The sequence below is a fragment of the Gossypium hirsutum genome, chromosome A05, assembly GCF_007990345.1.
Source record: "Gossypium hirsutum isolate 1008001.06 chromosome A05, Gossypium_hirsutum_v2.1, whole genome shotgun sequence".
Lineage (NCBI taxonomy): Eukaryota > Viridiplantae > Streptophyta > Magnoliopsida > Malvales > Malvaceae > Gossypium > Gossypium hirsutum.
The window spans coordinates 43358454-43379137 of record NC_053428.1 but is presented as its reverse complement, the minus strand read 5'-3'; the positions used below and the strand labels follow the sequence as shown (position 1 = coordinate 43379137).

Sequence of the window (20684 nt, the reverse complement as noted above, 5' to 3'; positions counted from 1 at the left end):
ATCAAAATAGCAAATTTTTCTAAAATACAAAGCGGATAAGATGAAAGTCGGTGCCTCAGATATCGCAGCACGAACTTCTTTGCACAACCTTCTTGAGGACCGTTTTGAGCTCAATTATTTGTTTAAGGGATCTAGAGTACTTTGTCGATGCCCCAAGATGTAATGTTCTTCTTTTTGTAGAGACCCGACCATCATATGTTCAATCTTCAATCCATATTTGAGCTGCCTTTTTCTAGGTTTTCAACTCAAATCCCTTTGGTCTCAAGTGCGCCCTTTGCGAGTTTTCGCCTTGGCCTCTCTTTTTTTTTTAGGAAAAGTATTTCTTGACTGAATCTGAATTCACAACATTAGGCAGGTTCTTTCCATCCATCTCGGTCAATATCAACGCTCCTCCAGAAAAGGCCTTCTTTACCACATAAGGTTCTTCCCAGTTTGGCATCCACTTTCCTCTAAAGTCTTTTGTATAGGGAGGATCTTTTTCAATACTAGGTCTCCCTCGTGAAATTTTATAGGGTAAATATTTTTGTTGTACGCTCGCATCATTCATTTTTTGTACATCTGACCATGACGGATGGCTTTCAACCTTTTCTCTTCAATCAAGTTTAGCTGATCATAGCGGGATTGAATCCATTCTGCTTGATCCAACTTTAATTTTCACAAAACTCGGAGAGAAAGAATCTTGATTTCAATAGGAAAAACCACCTCCATTCCATAAACCAATGAGAAAGATGTTGCCATGGTGGAGGTCTTGACAGACGTTTGATAAGCATAGAGGAAAAATGGTAACTTCTCATACCAATCTTTATAAGTCTCAGTCATTTTTCCCACGATCTTCTTAATATTTTTATTGGCTGCCTCGACTGCACCGTTCATTTTTGGGCGATACGCTAACGAGTTGTGGTGTCTGATCTTAAACTAACTGTAGACTTCGGATATCGTGCCGTTGTTCAAATTCAATGCATTGTCAGATATGATCCTTTCTGGCATTCCATATAGACAAAATGATTTCCTTCTTTAGGAATTTGCTAACTGCCGACTTTGTAACATTAGCATATGAAGCGGCCTCTACCCACTTGGTAAAGTAGTCGATAACCACAAAGATGAATCGATGTCCATTTGAAGCTTTTGGCGAAATTGGCCCAATGACATCCATGCCCCACATAGAAAAAGGTCATGGAGAAGTCATAACATACAGAGGCGAAGAAGGTATATGGATCTTGTCTCCATAAATTTGGCACTTATGGCACTTCTTGGCATAACTGATATAATCCTCTTCTATTGTAGACTAATAATACCCGAATCTCATGATTTTCCTGGCCATTATTAAACCATTGGCATGTGTTCCGCAGACACCCCCGTGGACTTCTTTCAAGATTTTCTTAGCCTCGACAGCGTCTACACATCTTAGTAGCACTTGATCCTTTCTTCTTTTGTATAGGATCTCCCCATTCAAGACATAATATTTGGCCAGTCTTCTCAGCATCCTTTTGTCATTCTCAGTTTCTTGGTCAGGGTATTCAAGATTCTTCACGTATCGCAGTATATCGTGGTACCAATGGTGATCGTCCTTTTCTTCTTCTTCTTTGATGTTGTAACAATGAGCCGGAACCTCATAAATACTCATCCGGATGGGTTTTACATCATCTTGTTTATTCACTTTAATCATGAAAGCCAAAGTAGCTAAAGCATCAGCCATCTGATTTTTATCTCCCGGTAATGTCCTCAAACTCTTCAATTAGCTCCAGAACCAGCCTTCGATAATTGATCAACTTGAGGTCTCTAGTCTCCCATTCTTCCTTGAGTTGATAGATCACTAGTGTAGAATCCCCATATACATCTAGCACTTTGATCTTACGTTCTTACGCGGATACCCATAATGCATGCTTTCTATTCCGCCATATTATTTGTGCAATCAAAATCCAATTTACTAGTAAAGGGATAATGATATCCATTTGGGGATACCAGAACTGCCCCAATTCCATTACCCACAGCATTTAAGGCTCTGTCGAAATTTAGCTTCCAAGGATAACCTTCTTGAGAGTCTTCTTCAGTGGTTCCCACGTACATTAGATATTCATTCGAGAAATCAAAGTTCAAAGGCTCGTAATCTTCTAGAGCTCTATTGGCTAGAAAATCTGCTATTGCACTCCCTTTTACAGCTTTCTGATTCACATAGACTATATCAAATTCGAAAAACAGAACTTGCCACCGGGACATCCTTCCATTCAAAGCAATCGAATCCATCATGTACTTTAAAGGGTTTAGTTTCGAGATGAGCCAAGTTGTGTGGTACAACATGTACTGTCTCAATCTTCGGGTTGTCCAGATTAAAGCACAACACAAATTCTCAATTGGCGAGTATCTCGTCTCACACTCAATGAACTTTTTACTGAGGTAATATATCGCCCTTTCTTTCCTTCCTGACTCATCCTGTTGGCCAAGCACATATCCCATAGAATTTTTAAATACTGCCAAATACAGTATCAGTGGCTTATCTGGATTGGGTGGCGTCAGCACTACGGCATTGGACAGGCATTATTTAACCTTGTCAAAAGTTTTCTAGCATTCGTCATCCCATACACCTGGATTGTGTTTCTTGAGAAGACGGAATATGGGGTCACATTTCTCATTTAGTTGTGAAATAAACTAGGCAATGTAATTTAACCTCCTTAAGAAACCTCGAAGTTCTCTTTGAGTACGCTTCGGAGGTAGCTTCTGTATAGCCTTGACTTTATTCGGGTCAATCTCAATCCTCTTTTTGTTGACTAAGAATCCTAGCAATTTCCCTAACCTAGCCCCGAAGGCACGTTTTGCTGGATTGAGCTTTAACTGGAATTTCCTCAATCTCAAGAATAATTTCCTCAAGACTCGCACATGCTCCTCTTTTGTTCAGGATTTGGCGATCATATCATCGACATAAACTTTAATTTCTTTGTGCATCGTATCATGGAATAGGGTTACCATAACTCTCTGATATGTCTCTCTCGTGTTTTTCAGTCAAAATGGCATCACCTTATAGCAAAATGTTCCTCACATGGTTACAAATATGGTCTTATTCATATCTTCAAGATGAATCTTTATCTGGTTGTAACCGGAGAAGCCATCCATAAAGGGGAACAGTGAATAACCTGTCCTGTTGTCCACTAAGATGTCGATGTGAGGCAACGGAAAATTATCTTTCGGGCTAGCCTTATTTAAATCCTTATAGTCTACACACATTCATACTTTCATATCTTTCTTAGGGACAGGGACAATATTGGCTACCCATTCTAAGTATTTGACCACTTGTAAGAAACTAGCATCGAATTGCTTTTTGACCTCTTCTTTTATTTTTAGCGAAACATCGGGCCTCATCCTTCAGAGCTTCTGTTGAACTGGCTTGCACTCTTCCTTTATAGGGAATCGGTGTACCACGATATCAGTACTTAATCCATGCATATCTTGATACGACCATGGGAAAACATCTTTAAATTCTTCGAGTAACTCAATGAGGTCTCGCTTTGTCTCTGCGGGTAATGCAAGCTCCAATTTTCACTTCTTTTCCTTCTTCTAAAACCATAATCTTTGCTGACTCTTTATGAGGTAGAATCTGTTTCTTATCTTGTTCCACCATCCTTAACAAATCAAGAGATAGGTTACAATCTCTGTCATCTTCAAAATCCGAAGGTTGCTCTAAACATATATCTCGCTCAAATGGAGATTCAGAGTTAATAGCAGCGTCGCTCATATCATTGACATCTGGAGACCTATTATAGGGATGAAGAAAAATCTAAAGAACAAAAGAATCTAAGATTAATTATTGTATGGTATGATCATGAACAAAATGAAAGAATAGAAGAATATTTGCTCGGAATAAGACAGAAAGATGCATTTCATTGAAATAAAGACATTGGACATAGGCTTATTTCACAAAAGGATTCTTATAGCTCCTAGGCTTAAAGCAATAAGCGTGTTTTGAATGTTACTATGAATTAGCTCTAAAAACTATAGGAATCTCTTCCGCAATCCAATTGTTCAGAACACTTCCAAGTACACAGGGGCAAATACCTGATAAATTTTCTCCGCCAATTCTTTCTTCTGATATGGCGTTGATGTTCATATTTCCCAACATTTCTTCAGTGGTCTCTTTTCTTGCCATCTTTCGTTAAGGGTGAATAGTTCCTCCTGACACGAAAGTTATGGATATATGGGGAAAGATCATCAGTTCCCACTTGACCTCTTCCCCACTCAGTCACGCTCTTCTCCTTTCTTGTTTCTTCTCCAACTTATTCTTCCTTTGCTTCGCATCTGGCTTATATCCCAAGCCAAAACGATCTCGTTTTTCCATTAGAATTGGTACCTCAACTCTTTCTTGGAGATATTTCCCGAGTCCATTTCCCAATATGGCTCCCTTTTCAACCGTCAGTCGTAGGCCCATCTTCGTAGTTTTGGATATTTTGGGCATAGGGATCTTGTTTCCTTCGACAATGAAGATTGCATTTACAAATTCCAACGATCGAAAAGAACATTCTATCGCTTCATCGTCTGCCCCCATGTATGGTGCATCACTGGTTATGGATACAATAATGTCTTCTTCTACATTTATTGTTACCAGTCGACCCTCAATTATCAACTTTAGATTTTGATGCAGTGATGATTGTACTGCCCCTGCAGAGTGAATCTAAGGCCTCCCCAGCAAGCAATTATAAGAAGGCTTGATGTCCATCACCAGGAAATCTACTTCATATGTGTTTGGACCAATCAAAAGAGGTATCTCGATCCTTCCCATTACCTTTCTTTCGGTACCATTAAATGCTCTCGCTATGTTCTGACATGTCTTTATATGAGATTTATACACAGGCAACCTACTCAGTGTAGACAAGGGTAAGACATTTAGGGCCGATCCATATCAATTAACACCCTTGGCAGTGCATATCCCTTGCAGCTGGTGGTAATGTGCAAAGCCTTAGTCGATCCCATGCCCCTTGGTGGTATTTCATCATCATTAAAAAAGATGAATTTATCAGTGCTTATGTTACTGACCAGACAGTCTACCTTGTTGATGTAGACATCATTAGCGACATAAGTTTCATTTAACACTTTCCGAGCTTAAAAGTAAAGCTACGATGTACCTCTGAGCTTAAGAGTAAAGCTAGCATTGATATGCGAGCTGGTTGTTTATGCAATTGCTCCATAATATTATACTCGCTATGCTTTAAGAATTTCAAAAACTCTTTAGCCTCATTTTCAATTATCGGCTCGTTAACAGGCAATTCAAGTCTAGCTGTCTTTTCCCTTTTTATTCCATCGCCAAGGCTTTTCCTTTTGCAAGCTCAGCTCCTGCATTTGATGGATCATAGCGCCTTCTATTGCACGTGTAGAAACCCACATTTTGACCTTCTGAAGCGCTAATTGGGTTCTATTCTCCCGGTAACATCACGTTGCAGTTATAATTCTAGGGAACCCTCTTGCTGTCCTTGTAGGGAAAGGCTACAAGTTTCTGGATTATGACCCTCTATAGGTTTCTGGATTATGACCCTTGATGCAATTTGTACTCTGGCTGTATTGCTCTTTGGCTGTGAAATGATAACCACTAGGTGGTTGACTTTATGGACCTTCTTCGTTGATTTTTCTTCTGAGGCGCACACATATTCTCCTTCTGGGCCTTTGGTGTACTCAAAGAATTTTAGCTCCTTATTGTCCATCAGACCTTATACTAAGGCCCTGAGTTCAATGCATCTTTGAATCTCATAACCTTTTTCATCATAGAACTCACAGTAGTTTCTTACTTCTCGGGATTTCTCCCCTAAATCTTGTGTAATTAATCCACTTTCTACCATTTTCTTCCAAACCTCTCTCAGTGGGGTTTTCACTTCTACTATATTCATCTTGATTCTCTTTCCCGCATTCTCGATTATCACATTTGCCTCTTTGTCAGAATGGTTGGGTAACAGATTCTCTACACCAGATTGATCATCGAATCTCAAAATGCCCATTTTGATAAGTTTTTTGATTAACTTTTTAAAAGCGGTGCAATTTTCGATCGAGTGTCCTGTGATTCCTGCGTGGTATTCGCATTGGGGATTCACATCGTACCATTTTGGGAATGGAGGTTGCATATGTTTTAAGTAGAAAGGGGATACTACACGTGCATCAAACAAATTTTGGTACAACTCCCTATACGTCATCGGGATGGGTGTAAACTGGAGTTTATCCATATTTTATTTTATATTGAATTCTTGACTTGGGGGGCCTTGCTGGCTAGTAGGCACTGCCCTTAGCTGGCTTACAATAATCGGCTTTGAATAGCTATTTTCATACACACTCGTATTATTTACCTCATTTTCCTTCTTTCTCGGGGCCATTCTCTTGGCATTTTCCCTGGCTTCTATTTTTCCACATCTTATTACATTTTCTATCATCTCACCGGATATTATTATGTCTGAGAAACTCTTAGGTATGCTTCTCAACATGTGATTAATTAATGGAGCCTTTAGGGTATTAATGAATAGCATTGTCATTTCCTTTTCTAGCAGAGGTAGTTGGACTTGCATGGCGACTTCCCTCCACCTTTGAGCATATTGCCTGAAGCTCTTGCTTGGCTTTTTCTCCATGTTTTGCAGAGTGATTTTTTCAGGTACCATATCTGTTACATGACCATATTATTTCATGAAGGCTTGTGCTAGGTCCTTTGATAAACCGTAATTTATACATATTTCTATCCCATGCTTAACACATTTTATGGATGATTTTTCCTTAAAATTGGTGAATTCGATGCTCCTAATGCCTTAATTTCATATTTTATACTTAGGTGAGTATAGGAAAGTGAAAGTAACGAGAAACAGACCAAAAATGGAGGAAATAGGCCAACGTACAAAATCAACACGGCCTGGACCTCCTCACACGGGCAGACTACATGGTCATGTCAATTTGGCAGAATCAAAGCACGACTCACACGGTTGGACCACACGCTTGTGCCTATTTAACAGGCTTGACCATGGCCTGAAGTAATCACACACAGGCGTGTCCCTATCGAGCCCAAATTAAGTCCAATTCGGAAAAGTCCAATTTTAAGGGTTCTTAGGCATTCTAAATCCTATAAAGACACCCTAGAGGAGGAGAAAAAGGGGACACACAGAGAAAGAAGTAGGGAACTATTCAAGGAAAGCCAATTGATCCATCTCAGAAGCTGGATTCATCACCAAGACTGAAGATCTCCCCTCAATTTCCTTTTAGAAGTTTTAGGTTTTTCTTTATGTTTTGTATTCATTATTCTTCTGAGATGTTTACCTTTTTAGTTATAAACTAAAACCCCTAAATACCTAAGGGGAATGAAACCTAAGACAGATCTTGTTATTATTATCTGAATTGTATGATAAATATTTGACTTGTTCTTAATTATGTGTTCTTAATTCTTGTTTTGATATTCCAGGATATTGATTCAAGTTAAGCTCTTATTTAGAGGAAGAATAGACCCTGTTTAATAGTACATTTGTCATAATTAAGCGGAGTTGATTGCGCACCTAGAGATAGGGTGACAAGATTTTGTCAGATTAAGAGGCAAGGAATTACTCAAGGAAAGCTGATTGATCCATCTTAGAAGTCGGATTCACCTTCAAGATGAAAGATCTCCCTTTAATTTCCCTCATGAGTTTTTGGGTTTTCTTTATGTTTTGTATTCATTATTCTTCTGAGATGTTTTCTTTTATAATTATGAACTAAAACCCCTAAATACCTAAGGGGAATGAAACCTAAGACGGATCTTCTTATTATTATCTGAATTGTATGATAAATATTTGACTTGTTCTTAATTATGTGTTCTTAATTCTTGTTTTAATATTCCAGGATATTGATTCAAGTTAATGCTCTTATTCAGAGGAGAAATAGACCCTGTCTAAGAGTAAAATTGTCATAATTAAGCGGAGTTGATTGCACGCCTAGAGATGGGGTGATAAGATTTCACCAGTTTAGGGTGAAACCTAATAAGGGGATCCATAGATCAAGTTAATGCAAAACTAGGGCGTTGATTAGAAAAAGATTTCAGTTAATCAACCCAGGGTTAGATGTTATTAGTCTTGAGAGAGATAATAATATAACTTAGGGATTTCTACGGATCAAGTCAAATGAATAAATCGTCTGGTTCAGAGTCAAATAACAAGTGAAGTCTTGGTGGATTTTTCCTTAGGTATTGTCTTAATTCAATCGTTTTTTCAAAAGTAATTCCCCAATTCTATTTTCTATGAATTCTTAGTTTAGTTAATTAGTTAGTTAAAACAACCCCATTATTCTTAGGCTAGATAATAAAAAGAAAGTCATTACTAGTACTTTTAGTTCCTTTGGGTTAAACAATCCAGTCTTACTAAAGCTATACTACTGTTCGATAGGTACACTTGCCTTCATCGTGATAATAGTTAGTTTCAATAACGATTCATTATAAATATTTAAAACCTATCACGAATATCACGTATCATCCTTCCATGAATTAATTTGGGCACGGCTTAGGAGATTATACCATTTGGCCGCAGCCCCAGTCAGGCTAACTTGGAAACAGTGAATTAACAACTGATTATTATTGACATATCCTGTCATCTTACGACAGAATATCATAATGTGAGCTTCGGGTAGTTGGTCCCATTATATTTCTCAAACTCTGACGTCTTAAACTTGGGCGGGAGCACTAGATCTAGAACCAAGTTCAAGTCTTTAGCATCAATTCCACAATGGTAATCAGCACTTTCTAATGCCTTGAATTTCTCTTCTAGCCATCTACATCAGTCTTCAAGTTGCTTTGGGAACTCCACTATCGCCTTTTCTATTTCTGCTACATCATCAAGATTAGGGACAATGGGATTTGCTAGATTGTCTCCTGGGTTAGAGCCTAAACCTGTCAGGAAACTTGTTGGTGTCGAGGTACCTGTCTGATATTGGGGCCTGATGTTAACGGACATCCTTTGTGGATATGCATTTGGTTGTGGTTGGGTTTTTTTGGCGTAAAGCCTGGAGGATAAGCAGGGTCCTTGTTATTGTCCCCGGAATTGACCATAAGGCTCTTTCCTTTTTCTAGCCCTCCAGTCAGCAACTGGGTTAATTGGCTCATCATATTCTTTTGGGATTCTAGCATCTGATCCCTCATGTCTTGTTGAATTTTGGCCAATTGTTCTTGCATCTGTATTTGCAGCTGATCTTGTATTTCTTTTTGCATTTACTCTAATCTTTCCAATCTTTGGTCCATTGCTTTAGTGTTTCCTTTGTGTACCATAACGATATTCCAGGGTAACTGCCATGATTTTAGGGTCGATTTTAGGGTCTCTTTGTGAGATTTAATGCACATAATGCAATGTAATGCTAATGCATGAAATGTATACAAAAAAGGCACTGATTTTGATTCAATTTCATTAGAGTAACTTTTCTACAAAATAAATTTATTCACATAAAACGAATTACATATAAGGTCTTACCCTAATACTTAAGGCCTTGACCTTCCTAAGAAGCCAAGCTAACTCTCTGCCTCGATCTGACTCTGACTCGTATTTCAAACTGAGTACATCAGCCTGGACTGCTAAGGTTTGTAAATGATCAGCCACCTCTCTTACTTGAGTTAAAAATGCACCCATAACGTAATCCCTATCCCTGACCTGATCTTGAGATCAATGAAGCTGCTCTTGCCACTGCTCATTATTTGCTTCCAGGAGTTCAATTTGAAGTTCACAGTTTTATAGCGTGATTTTGAGTTCTTCTATCTTTTCTTTTAGCTCTTCAATTTTGCTCCGGCTAGCTTTCAACTCGATTACAGAGTTACGACTATGATACTAATGTAGGGATTTTTCTAACTCTGACACTCAAGTTTTTAACCCCACATTCTCATTTTGACTTTCTACCAAACTCCCTTACAGAATGTCTTCTCGTGCTTGAGTATCTTATAATTTCCTTTTCCATTGACTGGCTCTACTTTTCCCTTTTTAATTTCTTGATGCCATTGTTCTGACGTTTTTCCCAGACCGGCAGTTCTTATTGACAATCGCAACTTCTTGTAATTCGTTTTCAAACTGTTCAAATCTTCTTCAGCTTTATTCTTCCCCTTTCTCAGCTTCTCGGATTATAGTTTCTGGACATCGACATCCAGTCCTAGCTATTTTTTCTCCTCCTCCAATTGCTCTATCCTTTTTTTCTAGTTCCAATCTCTTTCTCTCAAAATCCTGTTTGATGATCTCTAGCTCGGACGGGATTACCTGCAAGTGTTCTTCTACTGAATGAGTGTATTTTTGGTTTGATGTAGGGATGTTGTCGTTGGTTCTCTGACCCCACCACCGGTCGTACTCAGGGGTAGTCTTCGAGTTGGCAGCAAATCTTTTCATTTTACGAGTTCGGTTCCAGGCGTTCGATATTTCACGAACTTTCTTTTTGTAATTATCTCCCTTGTATTCAAACTTGCACTAAGCTAATCCTTGTATTACTGGTGTAAACTGTCTTGATCTATATTGTATTAACACGAGCAGAGGGGCATATCCAATAGCCCCTATATTCTAAGTAGGAACCCAATCAAAATCTCCACACTGATATAAAATATCGTCAGGGACTATCCAAAAGGCTTTCCACTCGACGTCTTCGTCTCAAAAATTTTGGAGAATCATTATCCATTTCTCCTCCGTGATATCATCCCGTCTCAAGCATAGCCACTAACACTTTTAGTGGAAAAGATTCGATATGAGATATTTTTCACTTTCTAAAAATGGTTGTAGAACCACGTTAGTAAGAGTTGTGCGCATTCGATGAATCTCCCTTCACCCGCTCTTCGGCAAGCGTTCAAGGATCTAAAAGTTTCTGCCAAATTACGGGAACATGTGTGACCTTTTTATCAAGACAGTAAAATAAATCAGAGACTGCCTCGTCTATATGCCCTAAAGCCTTAGGAAAGATAACCAATCCGTAAATGCTTAACATGAAGATATCAACCTTTTTCTTCACATCAGGATATGATAGTATCAAATCTCTCAAATTTCTCTAAGAAATGTACTTACTATCACCTTTCTGCTTGATTCGGGCTGCAACCCACTGTTCCCTCATTGCCGTGATATTCATCAACTTTTTTAAGAAAGTTGGGACATTGGTAGCGCTGGAATAAGCCTTGTTAATTTAAATCTTTAGGCAACAGAGCAAGGTTGTGTACTCTTCCATAGTAGGTACCAAATCCACCTTTTCAAAAGTAAAACAACTATAAGCAGGATTCCAATACTGGGCGAGAGCTCAGAATAAGTGCCTGTCCATTTTGATATCGAGTAGATAGGGCAAATCACCATAATTAAAGTAGAATAGTTGCATGATCCTGCCATCCCATTGAGCCCATATTTCTTTTATCTCTTGAAGGTTATTTTGGGTTATGTTGATACGAGTAAAATCCCACAATTCTGACACGTACCCCTCTGTAAGACTATCACTCTTCTCTTGTTGCATTGTCTCAGCCCATATCCAGATGGCCGTATTATCCTCTACTTTATCAAGAAACCCTCTTTCTCTGACAAGTTATCTATTTAGCAACCGAATGTGAATCAACACATTTTTTTATGATGAAAATGCCATACAATTACAATAAAAGTAAAACAAAACAAGTCATTACTTCATACACAGTTTAAAGAAAGCGAAGAATAATAAGTAAAGCACCTACTCGGGTAACCACTAGGGTTTGGTACGGTTCTACCTAGGGTAGGCTCTTAGGGCTCACTATATGTGGTTCGGTTCTAAAGTAATGGTACCTGAACCAGTAGATTCCTCGATCCTTGCCCATTACAAGTACATACAGACCGGGTTCAGTTCAGGGGAATACATTTCCCTATGGCTATATAGTGATGAAAATCTCATGAAGACATAGGTACGGATGTATCCCGAAAGCGATTCACTATCCTATACGAAAATGAAGACCTCACGAAGAAATAGTTTCTCACTCCCACTTAAAAGGGTAAAATCGACCGATTATGCCATGCAATGTGCAGAAATATATCAAAAACTCAACCCAGTAAAGCAATTATAAACCAAAATAATGAAAATCGCAACAAAGATAGATGAAATGCAATGAAAGGATCGTAAATTTACACCAAGTTTTCAATTTTCAACAAAAATACAAAAAGTAATCAACTCGTGGCTTGACTCTCTTATTTTGGTATCCCCAGTGGAGTCGCCAAGCTGTTGAAACCATTTTTTGTAAAAGGGATCGACTTTGATTTTGAAAACGAAAATGAACATGGGAGTCGCCACCAATCCTTTTTGATGAGGTGAGATCGGGTCACCTCGAAAAGTGGTTGTTTTTACTAAATAGTTTGATTTATTAAAACAACAATTTTGGTCCACGAAATTCAGAAAGACGGGTTTGGGAGTCGGTTATGCATGAGGAAGGATGATACGTGATATTAGCGACAGGTTTTAAATATTTATAATGAATCGTTCTTGAAACTAACTATTATCACGATGAAGGCAAGTGTACCTATCGAACAGTAGTATAGCTTTAGCAAGACTGGATTGTTTAACCCAAAGGAACTAAAAGTACTAGTAATGACTTTCTTTTTATTATCTAGCCTAAGAATAATGGGGTTGTTTTAACTAACTAATTAACTAAAATAAGAATTCACAGAAAATAGAATTGGGGAATTACTTTTGAAAAAACGATTGAATTAAAACAATACCTAAGGAAAAATCCACCTAGACTTCACTTGTTATTTGACTCTGAACCAGACGATTTATTCATTTGACTTGATCCGTAGAAATCCCTAAGTTATATTATTATCTCTCTCGAGACTAATAACGTCTAACCCTGGGTTAATTAACTGAAATCTCTTTCTAATCAACGCCCTAGTGTTACATTAACTTGATCTATAGATCCCCTTATTAGGTTTCACCCTAAACCGGTGAAATCTTATCACCCCATCTCTAGGCGTGCAATCAACTCCGCTTAATTATGACAATTTTACTCTTAGACAGGGTCTATTTCTCCTATGAATAAGAGCATTAACTTGAATCAATATCATAGAATATTAAAACAAGAATTAAGAACACATAATTAAGAACAAGTCAAATATTTGTCATACAATTCAGATAATAATAAGAAGATCCGTCTTAGGTTTCATTCCCCTTAGGTATTTAGGGGTTTTAGTTCATAATTATAAAAGAAAACATCTCAGAAGAATAATGAATACAAAACATAAAGAAAACCCAAAAACTCATGAGGGAAATTGAAGGGAGATCTTTCGTCTTGAAGGTGAATCCGACTTCTAAGATAGATCAATCGGCTTTCCTTGAATAATTCCTTGCCTCCTACTCCGCGTGTCTATTCTAAGTGCCTCCTTCGGTGTTTAAATAGGCTTTAGAATCTTAAGAACCCTCACAAATGGCCTTTTCTGAATAGGACTATACTTGGGCTCGGCAGGGACATGCCCGTGTGACATGCCCGTATGCGATATCTTCAGGCCATGGTCAAGGCTATTAAATAGGCATGGGTGTGTGGTCTACCCGTGTAAATCGTGCTTTGATTCTGCCAAATTAACACGACCGTGTGGTCCACCCGTGTGAGGAAGTCTAGGCCGTGTTGTTTTCCCATGTTGGCCCGTTTCTCCCTCTTTTTACTTTCCTATGCTCACCTAAGTATAAAACATGAAATTAAAGAATTAGGAGCATCGAATTCACCAAATCTAAGGATAAACCATCCATAAATGCGCTAAGCATGAGATAAAAATATGTATAAATTACGGTTTATCAAATACCCCCACACTTAAGCGTTTGCTTGTCCTCAAGCAAAATCCTCAATTCACAATCAAAATAAATTTTTCTCAACTTATAATTCCTATTGATAATATCTCAAACTAATCCATAAGTAATCATACATTGAAAATTCAACTAGAAGAACATCAAAGTTTCAAACATTCCAAGTTGAGCATTTTATCATGAAAACATAGGTGTCCCCCCTCATTTAAGTAATCACCTCTGATCAAAATATCACAAAGTTTAACATTCTCAATAAAGGTTCACTCAAATCACTCAAGGTATTTAAGGACATCAAATTAAGCACTCCTCAGTCAACATTGAAAAGTTATTACCATAGGCTTGCATGAAAATCAAATCTCCACCACTCCGTAAATTGATATGATACATCAATCAAAAGGTCTTTAGAGGGTTGTAACGTGGCTTTGGTTAGGGGGTGTGGTCACAAGCTGAAAGAAAAGGTTAGAATCGAGATTGAATTGAAGAAATCACCTAACTAGAAAAATAACTAATTATTAGTTGAATACCAGTGAGCTTCTTCTCAGAATATAGAATTAACACTCAAGCTCAAAAATGACGAATTACTACTAATATGTATGTAAGTACTGTTTCGTTGTTGTTTTTTTTAAGAACAAGTCAAATAGCATAGAACTTAATTATTACAACAAAGAATAAAACATAGCTAAGCAATTAATTCAAATCAAATCTCGACAAAAATAGGGACCAAATTAGAGGATTTTAACAATAATGAGTTACGGGTTAACATTGAGGGTAAATCAATTAATGGTTTGTTAGGCTCAAAGGGGTTCACTAAGGGTTAATTATGAAGGTAGGCTGTTGTAGAGTGAGTGGGTTAAACCTAAGTGCCTTTATCATCTCAACATATCAAATCAAATGATGTAGCCTTGACATGCATAATCAAGCAAGTTCTAGAATAACAAATCAATACTGACGCACTCAAAGCAACAATAAAAGTGAGCATGAAAGAAATAGATGCTTTAAAGGCTCAAGATCTCACAAAAAATTATGGCTTTTTGATGTTTAAACCTGTGAATTTCGACTCAAGATTATAAATAAACTTGGGGAAAACAACCTAAAAGTTTTAAATTCTCAAAAATTAACTTATCATACTTGAACTCTAATGTCTTAAAGTTTAAACAATCAATTCCTGAATGCCTATGTTTTAATTCAAGACATATCAATAAAAATCATAAATTAATTAAAATTCATTCTAATAGTGATATGAGTGATTCACGTGAGAATAAGACAAAATTTAGGAATTTCTGATGATGATATAAAAGACCCCCCACACTTAAGATGTACATTGCCCTTAATGTACAAGGATAGTTATACTAAAAAATGTAAATATAAGATCATAAGATGGGGAGAGAAGTGAAACTTCCTGAGTTATGAATGGACTCCTCGGATTAACGGGAGTGAGAGTTGAAAAGAAAGCTGGAGGGAAGGCATGATTCTGAGGGATAAAAGGAGAAGACACCACTTGTGAAAGAGAATTAAGGAGATAACCTGATAATAATCGTAAAGATAAGTCGAGTTTAAAAACAAATGAGTTTTCAAAAGAAATAAAATTAAAAATAAAATAAATAAAATAAAATAAAATAAAAAATAAAAAAGATAATCTAATTTGAAAAAAGCAGCACGGCTGTATCACACGCCCGTATGGTTCGTGACCAGCCCATGTTTGTCACAATTTTTAAATTTAGGCGCGTCTGACATTCGGCCCACGCCCGTGTTCCTTGGGTGTGTGGGTGCACATGGCCATGTTGAACGGCCATGTCTTGCTTCGTTCGCTTCTCCCACGCTCGTGTATATAGGTCCACGCCAGTGTTAAATTCTCAGTTTCAACCACGATTTCAAGGCACGAGCGTGTCTCACACCCGTGTTGTTTTGACAGTTTCGTCCACGGCCATGTCGCATGGCCATCGCAACTTATTAGATCCCGTGTTGGGGAAAAATTTACCCTATTTTCACACAGTCGTATCACACATTCGTGTCTCCTCCTGTGGTGTGAGCACGGCCTAAGGCACACCCGTGTGCCTGGCCGTGTGGATGGAAAAACTCTGTGTTCCAAGACTTAATTAGTAGGTTAGATGTGAAAAACTAGGATTTAAAGAAATCAATACTGTTAGTGCTCGAGTTGCCTCCCGAGAAGTGCTTATTTATAATTTAAGCTCGACTTACCTCTCTGGTGTGTGATCATGGTGGCTCGAAGAGTTTACACTCCTCATCCCTGCTATCAACTTTATCAATATAAGGTTTAAGATGAGTATTTTTTACCTTAAAAGTGTCGAATTTGGGATGAATTACCTCGACTATACCATATGGGAAAATACTGAGTACCATGAGAGGAATTTCTTCATTAGGTTCATAAGTGGTAATGCGAGGATCTGCTGCATCTAGTAGTACTTTGTCTCCAACCTTAAGTTGATTTGGTAAGGTATTGAGCTCGTACTGGTTCGGTTTTGATTTATCGTGTGTCTTCAATTTATGTGTCTGCCATTCATTTAGTTCCTCGATTTGTAGCCTTCATTCTTCACAGATAAGTCTTTGCTGTTACTTGAATATGGCTCATGTAGGTTCTTTAAACTTATTTCCTGCAAAGTAAGTTGCACCACATGGTCAGTTTTAGTAGAATAATTTATACGACCACCTTCAATCTTTGATGTGTTATTCATATTACGAGCTTGAAGGGTGATTGTTTCGTCTCCCACACAAAGTGTAAGTTTACCTGTGCCAACATCAATAATTGTTTTAACGGTTGCTAAAAATGGCCTCTCTAAAATTAAAGGAACGTTACTATCCTCCTCTATGTCTAGAACAACGAAATCAACTGGAATATAAATTTGTCAATTTTAACGAGTACATCTTCAATAATCCCTTTAGGAAATCTAATTGTTTTATCGGTTAATTGAATACTCATCCTAATTTGTTTGGGTTTTCCAAGACCTAGTTGCTTAAACATTTTGTAAGGTATAACACTGATACTAGCCCTTAAATCAGCCAAAACATTATTAACATCTAAGCTACCAATTAGACAGGGAATCGTAAAACTCCCTAGATCTTTTAATTTGTTAGCCAGCTTATTCTGTAATATGGCTGAGCAAACCGCATTTAGCTCTACATGTGACTCCTCATCCAACTTCCGCTTATTTGTTAAAAGTTTCTTTAGGAATTTGACGACTTTTGGCATCTGCGAAAGAGCTTCAATAAACGGTAAGTTAGTATGTAACTTCTTTAATAATTTAAGGAATTTACCGAATTGTTCATCTGTGCGATCTTTTCTTGTCGCTTTGGGGTATGGCACACGAGGTTTGTACTCTTTACTTACCAATTTTTGGTCATTATGGTCCACCTCACCTTTTCCTTTACGTACCACAGTTTCTTGCCTCGGCTCTAGTTCAGGTGCAATTAACCCTTCCTCATCTTGAATGGTAATTGCATTGAGTTGTTCATTTGGGTTAGATTCAGTGTTACTCGAAAGGCTACCTTGTGGTCGTTCAGATATCAATTTAGCAAGTTGACCTATCTGAGTTTTGAGCCATTGGATCGACGCTTGTTGATTTTTAAGTGTTGTCTCAGTATTCTGAAAACGAGTTTCTGACACTGAGATGAATTTTGTTAGCATTTCCTCAAGGTTCGACTTTTTCTCTTGTTGGTAGGGTGGTTGTTGGAAGCCTGGAGGTGGTGGTCTCTGATTCCTTTGGCCTCCCCATGAGAAATTTGGGTGGTTCCTCCAACCTGCATTGTAAGTATTACTATAAGGATTATTTTGAGATCGAGGATTATTATCCATGTAATTTAACTGCTCATTCTCTATGTTGTGGCCATAAGGTGGGTATTCTGAACTGCTTGATCCACCTCCACTTGCTTCGCACTGCATTACTGGGTGAACCTAGGAAGAACCAAGAAAGCCGTCAATTTTTCTATTCAAAAGTTCTACCTAATTAGAGAGTATGGTGGCTGAATTGACGCTAAAAAGGTCGACTGTTTTTGTTGGCTTTGTCCTCATGACTTGCCACTGATAATTATTCAGTGACATTTTTTCTATAAATTCATAAGCATCCTCAGGTGTCTTATTATTGATAGTTCCACCAACGGCTGCGTCGATCATCTGTCGAGTCAAAGGATTCAGGCCATTGTGAAACGTTTGAACCTGTAGCCAGAGTGGTAACCCATGGTGAGGGCACATTCTCAACAGATCCTTGTATCTCTCCCATGCATCATAAAGTGTTTCTAAATCCATCTGCACAAAAGAGGAGATATCATTACGTAATTTGGTTGTTTTAGTCGGTGGAAAATATTTTAATAAAAACTTTTCAGTCATTTGTTACCAAGTAGTGATTGACTCTCGTGGTAACGAGTTCAACCATTTTTTAGCCTTATTCCTTAACGAAAAGGGAAACAACCGAAGGCGAATGGCTTCATCAAAAACGCCATTGATTTTAAAAGTGTCGCAAAACTCTAAGAAATTTTTCAGGTGAGCGTTGGGATCCTCGTCCTGCAAACCATCAAACCGAACAAATTAGTGTATCATTTGAATTGTGTTAGGTTTCAGTTCAAAATTATTTACAACAACAGCAGGCCTAACTATACTTGACTCAGTTCCTATTAAAAAAGGTTTAGTATAATCATACATAGTATGTGGAGCAGGATTCTGATTAGCAGCAATTGCAGGAGGTAGTAGATTTTCTTGGTTTTCAGCCATCTCCTCGGTTGTGGTTGAAGTATCGTCCTCTTGCTCTTCCTCTGTGTATTGTAAGCTTCGTCTTATTTCTCTTCGGTTTTTACGAACTGTGCGATCGATCTCACTATCAGACAGTAATGGTCTTGACGGGTTTCTTCTAGTCATACACTATAAAAACATGCCAAGAACGAATAAAAGAAAAATTAGAAAAGAAAATAAAAATTTAAATTGCAAATAAAGTTGAATGGCTAAAGTAATAAAAATCGAGTGTTCCTAATATCCTAGTTCCCCGACAACGGCACCAAAAACTTGATACGTGATATTCGCGACAGGTTTTAAATATTTATAATTAATCGTTCTTGAAACTAACTATTATCACGATAAAGGCAAGTGTACCTATCGAACAGAAGTATAGCTTTAGCAAGACCAGATTGTTGAACCCAAAGGAACCAAGAGTACTAGTAATTACTTTCTTTTTATTATCTAGCCTAAAAATTAAAGGATTTGTTTATCTAAACTAATTAACTAAACTAAGAGTGCACAGAGAGAAATTGGGGAAAAGCTTTGGGGAAAATTCGATTGATTAAGACAATACCCAATGAAAAATCCATCTAAACTTCACTTGTTATTTGACTCTGAACTAGACGATTTATTCATTTGACTTGATCCGTAGAAATTCCTAAGTTATATTATTATCTCTCTCGAGACAATAACGTCTAACCCTAGGTTGATTAACTGAAATCTCTTTCTAATCAACGCCCTAGTGTTGCATTAACTCGATTTATGGATCCTCTTATTAGGTTTCACCCTAAACTGGTAAAATCTTATCACCCTATCTCTAGGCGTGCAATCAACTCCGCTTAATTATGACAATTTTACTCTTAGACAGAGTCTATTTCTCCTCTGAATAAGAGCATTAACTTGAATCAATATCCTGGAATATTAAAACAAGAATTAAGAACGCATAATTAAGAACAAGTAAAATATTTATCATACAATTCAGATAATAATAATAAAATCCGTCTTAGGTTTCATTCCCCTTAGGTATTTAGGGGGTTTAGTTCATAATTATAAAAGAAAACATCTCAGAAGAATAATGAATACAAAACATAAAGAAAACCCAAAAACTCATGAGGGAAATTGAGGGGAGATCTTTCGTCTTGAAGGTGAATTCGACTTTTGAGATGGATCAATCGGCTTTTCTTAAGTAATTCCTTGCCTCCTACTCCGCGTGTCTATTCTAAGTGCTTCCTGCGGTGTTTAAATAGGCTTTAGAATGCCTAAGAACCCTCACAAATGGCCTTTTTCGAATAGGACTATACTTGGGCTCAGCAGGGACACGAGCGTGTGGTCTACCCGTGTAAATCGTACTTCGATTCTGCCAAATTAATACGGCCGTATGGTCCACCCGTGTGAGGAAGTCTAGGCCGTGTTGTTTTCCCATGTTGGCCCGTTTCTCGCTCTTTTTTCTTTCCTATGCTCACCTAAGTATAAAACATGAAATTAAAGAATTAGGAGCATCGAATTAACCAAATCTAAGGAGAAACCATCCATAAATGCGCTAAGCATGGGACAAAAATATGTATAAATTATGGTTTATCAAAGGATTAGTACCCTCGTAACGCCTAGTTGATTACTTCGTGTTTTTTAGTGCCAAGAAATGAAAATCTTGAAGAGATTTAAAATACGATTCTTTATTAAAATATTAATTTTTTTTTTGAGAAATGGGCATATTTTACGTTAATCGAGAAAGAGAATTACATCCCGTAAGTTAGGACACAATGTCTTAAATTCCCGATACGAGAATAAACGCCGAAAAAATTACTTATTTTGAAATGTATTCGATTATCTCGGTTTTAGAAAGATATCATATTCCATAAGTTGGAACACGATTTTTTCTTGACTCTCGAGATTATTTAAAATTCAAGTTTTTTTTAAATGTTTGTTTATTCGGATTCATCGAGAAAATTGAAACTCCGTAAGTTAGGGAACGATTTTTTGAATCTCAAAATACAAAATATCGCTTATTTTAGAAAATAAAATTTTATGTATCGAGTAAAAATTAATGTAACACAAATTTGTAGTAAAAATATAAAAATAAATCACGGTGCTAATATGCTTAACAAAATAATTATAAATGCGTTAATATGAATGACAATAAGAAGGACGAGTATAAAATAAAATAAATAAATAAAACAAACAAGCTTATTATAACTAAAAAGAAAAAAAGATAAGTAAAAAAAATTAAATTTAA

The 20684-nt window shown here is 37.3% G+C and overlaps 1 non-coding gene across 1 annotated transcript; it reads left to right on the top strand.

Moving 5' to 3' along the window:
- Positions 1 to 17915: 17915 nt before the first annotated feature.
- LOC121229834 (small nucleolar RNA R71) lies at positions 17916 to 18022 on the top strand. Its single transcript, XR_005927790.1, has one exon. It is a non-coding gene; the product is annotated as a small nucleolar RNA R71 (small nucleolar RNA).
- The last annotated feature ends 2662 nt before the right edge of the window (positions 18023 to 20684 follow it).